This window comes from Nelumbo nucifera, chromosome 6, assembly GCF_055504915.1.
Source record: "Nelumbo nucifera cultivar China Antique chromosome 6, China Antique-T2T, whole genome shotgun sequence".
NCBI lineage: Eukaryota > Viridiplantae > Streptophyta > Magnoliopsida > Proteales > Nelumbonaceae > Nelumbo > Nelumbo nucifera.
Genome location: NC_142654.1, coordinates 6,050,049 through 6,056,956, shown reverse-complemented (window position 1 = coordinate 6,056,956; position 6,908 = coordinate 6,050,049). Strand labels below are relative to the sequence as shown.

General features: G+C 40.5%; 1 pseudogene across 1 annotated transcript; it reads left to right on the top strand.

Annotated features, from left to right (window-relative positions):
* Positions 1-871: 871 nt before the first annotated feature.
* LOC104604455 (zinc finger CCCH domain-containing protein 20 pseudogene) lies at positions 872-2,590 on the top strand (annotated as a pseudogene). The gene has a single exon (XR_016077265.1). The product of XR_016077265.1 is annotated as a zinc finger CCCH domain-containing protein 20 pseudogene (transcript).
* Positions 2,591-6,908: the final 4,318 nt, after the last annotated feature.

Sequence of the window (6,908 nt, the reverse complement as noted above, 5' to 3'; positions counted from 1 at the left end):
GATCTTTAATCAGCATCAAATAAAGAGTAGACAATACATAATGGACTATAATAGCACCTGCAGTGCATGCATGTGCTTAGAGAGAAAATTTGTATGGTTCCCAAAAACAACAAGGGTCCCACCAATATATGGTTAGGAGTTTGTGAGGCCATTTAATACCGTATATCATCTCTTCACTCACTCCAAATGTCGGTTAAATGGTCTATGCAGCATTGGGCCTCTGGGGCATTTATGTAATTCCGCTTTTGTGTCGGTAGATAGAAGACAGTTTCTGTACAGACTTCTAGGCCCTTTATTAAATGCGAACCATGATCCTGCGTGGGTGTCACACTACAGGGCGCATGCTAGTCCTATAAGTAATCAGGAATCTAAATTGCGCTAGGGGCAACTGGGAACAAAAAGGGACGTCTACCCGCTCTAAAGGTCGCTCCACCTAGCGCGTTCCGAACCGCCATGTGTAGTTCGGCCTTAGCCCGTCCTGTAAATGCCTTTCTTTTCTTTCTACTAAAGTTGGATCAGAGAGGTTCATGGGGACATGTCCTCACTCCTCAGTTCAGGATTTCCAGTGTACGCCCTATGCGCATGGATACCATCCGCTGCATAACTTACACGTGTCCCACTAAACTGTCCCACATCAACTGTCCTTTTCCGAGTTTTCCCGCCATAAAAAGGAAAAAAAATCTAATGCGCGATATCTCCTTAAATATCGTCAGTAAATTTCGGAGATTACGGGATTTTACTCCCGACTTCTCGCGTTCCACCGCCTCAACGAAAAGGATCCAAGCACCCGCCAGGCCCAAAGGGTCATTATTTAACCGTAGTGGGAGTCCGGGCAGCCAACCTCGTAGGTTTTAACCTAACCACGGTTAAATCAACTCAACCACGGTTAAGACCCTCCCTCCCCATCTGTTTATATTCCATCGAACATATTTCAAACGTATTCATGTCTGAAAACAGGAGACCGATAGGATGATGATCGGAGAAGGAAATCAACAGAATCCGACCGTCCATGTCCCTCCCTGGACCCTCTTCGATGATACTTCACCCGGAATGAAATTCCCTCTCCCTGTTAGCGGCATCTCCATGAACGCCAACAGCAATGGCATCGCGGCCGGAGACTACTGTCCCTTCCTGTTGGGGGAGTCGTTGGCTGCTCTGCAATGTTATCTTCCTTCAAACGATGTAGATGCCGACTCCGACTTATCGGGCCGTGAGTCCGATATGCCGATCAACGTACACACCTGTGATGAGTTTCGAATGTACGAGTTCAAGGTGCGCCGCTGCGCTCGCGGCCGTTCTCACGACTGGACAGAGTGTCCCTTCGCTCATCCCGGCGAGAAAGCTCGACGCCGTGACCCACGTAAGTTCCACTACTCCGGCACTGCATGCCCCGACTTCCGCAAGGGTAACTGCAAGAGGGGTGACGCGTGCGAGTTCGCACACGGAGTATTTGAATGTTGGCTCCATCCGGCGCGATATCGTACGCAGCCCTGTAAGGATGGTACTAGTTGCCGCCGTCGCGTCTGTTTTTTCGCTCACACCCCGGAGCAGTTACGAGTGCTACCCCAGCAAAGTCCGAGAACGCCAGTGTCGCCTGAGTCTTATGACGGATCACCGCTTCGTCAGGCTCTCGATTCTTACTTTCAGAAGAATACGGTGATTTCGTCCCCTACATCGACCCTGATGTCTCCTCCGATGTCCCCGCCATCCGACTCGCCACCCATGTCGCCGAACAGCCCATCACTCAGCCGGCTTTTGGGTTCCAACTCCATCAACGATGTGGTCACGTCCATGCGTCAGTTGCAGCTTAGTAAGGTGAAATCTGTACCCACGTCGTGGAGTGTGCAGGTTGGTTCTGGGTTTGTATCGCCGAGGGGCTCGACCCTTCGCCCGGGGTTCTTTAGCTTGCCATCGACTCCCACTCGGACCCCGACTCGATGTGGATTGGGGTACCTTGATACCTGGGATGGGGGTTCCACTGTTGAGGAGGAGCCAGCCATGGAGAGGGTGGAGTCTGGTAGGGATTTGCGAGCGAAGATTTACGAGAAACTGAGCAAAGAAAACTCTTTGGACCCAGTCGATTCGCCCTCTCCGACTCCGGATGTTGGGTGGGTGTCGGAACTGGTGAAGTGAGTGGGGTTGGTGATAGGGTCCTCCGTCTTTCCACTTTCTGGTTTTTTGATTAAATATTTTGCTTTCAAAACCGCCGCTTCTGGGTTCGTTCGGTTGCCCTAATTTTTCAGATTGTGAATAGTAAGGTGAAAGATGAATTGCAGCAGGTTCAGCACGAGTAACTGAAGATTTTTGTATATATGTAGACGGTGGTGGATTCAGATGAAGCTGGGTCCTCTAGTTTTTCTGAGAAGAGAAGCTCAGGCGAAAATGAAAATATGCCAAGTTGTATAGACAAGAAGTAATTGTTGGGTCTGCCGGAGATGGGTAGCAGATTGTCATATCTTCTATATTTTTAATCCTTCTGTGTATTTTGCTTAGTTACTACGATCAATCCTGATTTTATGATATCTGTAATCTGATCTGAAATTATGTTCTTATGTCTTGAGCCATTAATGTAATATATTTATTTTGCCAATCTCTGTACAAATGCTGTCGATTGCAGCAGATTTTCTTGCATAGTAGTTTTCAACCGGATGTGTTCGGATTCTGCACGACTGCACGTCGTACCTGGTAGTTGGCTTCAGTGTTCCGAGTCCCGTCTAGAAACGTGGGTAGTTGGGTCGGTGCGTCAATTTTAAGCCTCTCTCATGGCGCCACTCTCTTACCTTGTAGAGCTCATTTTATCCCCTGATACGAACTTGTCCTTCAAACTGGAATTCTGCTACAGAAATCTATGTTCATCTTCTCCTCTGACTCTCTCCTCTCATAGAAGACCTTCAGATTAACTTCATGAGGTGGTCTAATGACTCTTTCTTTGGCTATAAGATACAAATTACGAGTCGTGAAAATTTTTGTAATGGGAAATGTTGGCGTACAGAGGGAGAGGATATATATGGAAGTCTGGGCGAATCGGCCCCATTGAACTGGGCTCATCTTGATCTTGTCGTATCCCATCGGATATCTAAACTTCACAAGTGAACCATATCTGCCATCGTCGGGTACTCCACGTGGAAAGTAGAAGACGAAAGCCCTTTCCGACACGCAAGATTGCAAGAATACAGACATGGGCGACGGTAGTAATATTTAATGCAAGAATTGGGGGTTTTTTGGGAAGATAATTGTTTTTGCTCGAGTATGGGGGTGAGAGCTGAGAACGTCATTTTCATGTGGTTAAAGCGAAAGACTCGGTTCTTCAGTCTTCTTTTCTTTTGCTTGGGAGTGGGGACTGTAGAGGGATTAAACAAAAATATTTTGGGGTCTTTTTCATTGTTTTGCATGTGTTGTGTTGCGTGTCATCGAGCTTTGGCATTTCACATGACGCTGATCGTTCCATGTGTGGGCTTTTCTTTGTTTGTTTATTAATTACAGGTTACCACCACTTTGGGATATTGACATTAATCTCCCTAAATTTTCAGGTTCTATCGCTTTGAACCCTCTTTCGATTTGATTAACGGAAAAAAATTACGGCTAGTTTTGGAAATGCTTAAAAATAAGTCCAAAAATAAGCACTTAGTATTGGGATTTAGAAATGTTTTAACATTTATTAAAATACATAGATTTATTAAAACAATCACTTAGTATGGGGATTTTTAACGAACACATGAATTTAGTAAAAAATCACTTATTTTGAAACATTTATTCAATAAGTATTGATTTTTTAAATAAGCACTTTCAAATTCTGTTAAAACACTTTCAATGGTTGAGAGAACTCCAATTCAAATCAAAATGATAAAAATGGACAGGGTATAGTGCGTTAGTATGGGGATTTAGAAATGTTTAATCAGTACATAATGATATGTAATTTGAGAATGTTCTCTGAAGCCATCTGATAATTAGAATACTAATAGAAGGGGCAAAGTTTTGAAATGTGAAAGTGGATGGGGTCACAAATGAAAGTTCAAGGGCCAAGTGTCCCTATCCCAAAGTCATGGCGATAACCTATAATTTATTCCTTTTTTAAGATCGCTGCCGTTGATAATTACTAAACCGGATGTACTTTAACAAAAAATATAGGATGGAGTCCAAAATGGACAATTATGTTAAACCGGGTAAATACAAAATACTAATAGTAGCTTTCACTCTTCCAACCAAATAGTCTCAAAATGGATTCTCACCGGTTGTATGGCCTGATACTGACATCCACCTTGCTTCTCTCTTATTGAGTCTCAGTCCCAACTCCCAAGTGATGAACGGATGATCACGATGTATGATGAAGAAAATGGAAAAAAAAAAAAAAAGTCAGTCGGAACCTAATTGCACATACCAGTATTATTGAGGTTTGAATTAATCCATCCATATTAGAATCACCTCCTTAATCGGAACGGATACGCTCTCATTGTTGATTGGCCAAGTGGCAAGTTACTATCTCAATTTGTATCCTATGAGTGATGAACAACAATATATAGGCTACACATGGTTTACTGACTTAGATATATAAACAATTTCGGTTTCAACCGTAATTTTTTTTTCGCTTCATGCGGCTAAACAACAGGGGTAGCCCATTCCCTTTCCCTTAACCCCCCCAAAGGTCTCTACTCCGACGAGTCAGAGAACCTATCAACTGAGCCACCATCAGTTGCCGGTTTCAACCGTAATTGCTTTACAAGAATCGATGCTTGAATTCAGAATCGGAATGGCCTATTTGTTTCCAACCGTTTGGTTGATCGTAATGGGATTACAATTCCCATTTTAGGAAGAATGGGATTCCCACATATGCAAAAATGGCCATTTCGACCCCTTGAATGTGATTTCCATTCTAGATGCGGGAAAATGTATGATGCAGGAAAGAAATGGTATAGGAAGAGTTTTGACCGATCAAAATTAGAGTTCACCCCACAGAACCCAAAAAATGCCCCACATGCACATCTCAGCATGCATTGAGAATATCTCTTGTATTCATTGGGAGATGTTCCCAACACACGGTTGGAATGTGTTGTGGGATTTTTTGGGGCGCATTCTGTGGGGGCAAATGTGACTTCTCAAAACTCACCCATGAATTTTGATAAATAACACCTGATTGGCTATTGCATTTATGATTTCATTTGATTGGTCAAAAGTTTTTCAGATATTTGATATCATAGTCGAACCTTTTTCTTTTCTTTTCTGTTGACAAAAGGAACCCCACTCATTCTAATGCCCTATTCGACCGTAAGTCCCCAGACCTTCCTCCATCTAAAGTAGCTGCTAATGACCACCATCTCCAGTGAGATAAAACCAGTCACTGGCCAATTGTTCTTTTCCCATCTCTCTACTATTCTTTTCTTTCATCTTCTTCCTCCTCCACTATGTTGGTAGGGGTGTCCATGAAAAACTGAAAAACCAAACCAAGAAAATCGAACTGCAAAATGTGGTTAACCGAACCGTTTGGTTCAGTTTTGATTCGAAATTTTTGAAAAATCGAAGAACCGGTTCGATTTTCGGTTAACCTACAAAAAACTAACGGTTAACCGAATTGATTGGTATATATATTTATATGTATATTTTATACATATTGTTAATATGTCATATTTTTTATGTATTATATATAAATATATATTCATTATATATATAAATATATACTTATATTATATTTATAATGATCTATTTATAAATATATTATATATCATTTATTATTTATAATATAATATTATACATATATTTATATAATATATATTATAAATATAAAAAACCGAAAAACCGAAGAACCGAACTGATCGAAAACCAAAACCAGTGATACGATTTGGCAAAATGGAAAAACCGGTACTACTGGTTTGGTTTACAAAAAAGGGCCATGGTTTGATTAACTGAACTGTGGACACCCCTATCTGGTGGCACTACTACCACTAATACTGCTGGTGGTTTCTATTAGCAAATCCCTCTTCTTTCTCCCCTCACCTTTCTATTTTTTCTCTTCTCCCCCAATCTTTCAAATCTCCACCCAACCAAATAGAGTAGATCTGTCCCTCTTCTTCTTCATCTTCCAAATCCCCATTGTTACCACTATGAACAGGTGCAAAACTAGAGATTTCAGCCTACTTTAATTCCAGCTTCCAGTTGAACCAAATAGCAACAATTCAAATTCAAATTCAAATCCAATTCCAATTCTTGTTTGAATCAAACGGGCATTGGGAATAGGTGATTCCGGTTCTGATTTCAATCAACCAAACAGATCCTAAGTTATTAACACTTGGTCGTGCACTTTTTGGGGGTGTTCAACGTAAATTGATTTTGTTGTTGTGAGTTTCAAAAATAAATTAAAACCACATGTTTTTAAAACAATTTATATCGTAAAATAAAAATATATAAAAAAGAATATATTCTTAGGGAGGTATTTGGTGGAAATATGTATTACCACATCATATGTGAGTGTGATTTCAACTAGTAAAATGCATGTGAATGAGAAACATCAAATTTGATGTAAGATAAAATAACAATTTGTATTGATCAAATAAATATGTTTTCACTTATCAAAACATTTCAAGTAGTTGAATAAATTTGTATTTATCAACCCAAAACGCAACACCAATATATCAAACACCAGACCTCCTTAGCTATAACTTATAAGTGGTGTGTGTTTTCTTTTCTAAAAGTGAACCTTAAAATATGTTATTGAACTTCTGGTTTGAAATACATATTTTTATTCTAAATAATAGAATAAATCCCACCATCTTTCATAGATTTACACCAATAAAAGACATGATTTGTATTTTGTCTCAAAATAAAATTATACTGTTTAAGAACATTTTTTTTTGTTTTTTTTCTCTGAGATGGCACTTTCAAAAACAAAAGAAAACAAATTCCACTTATTCATTCAT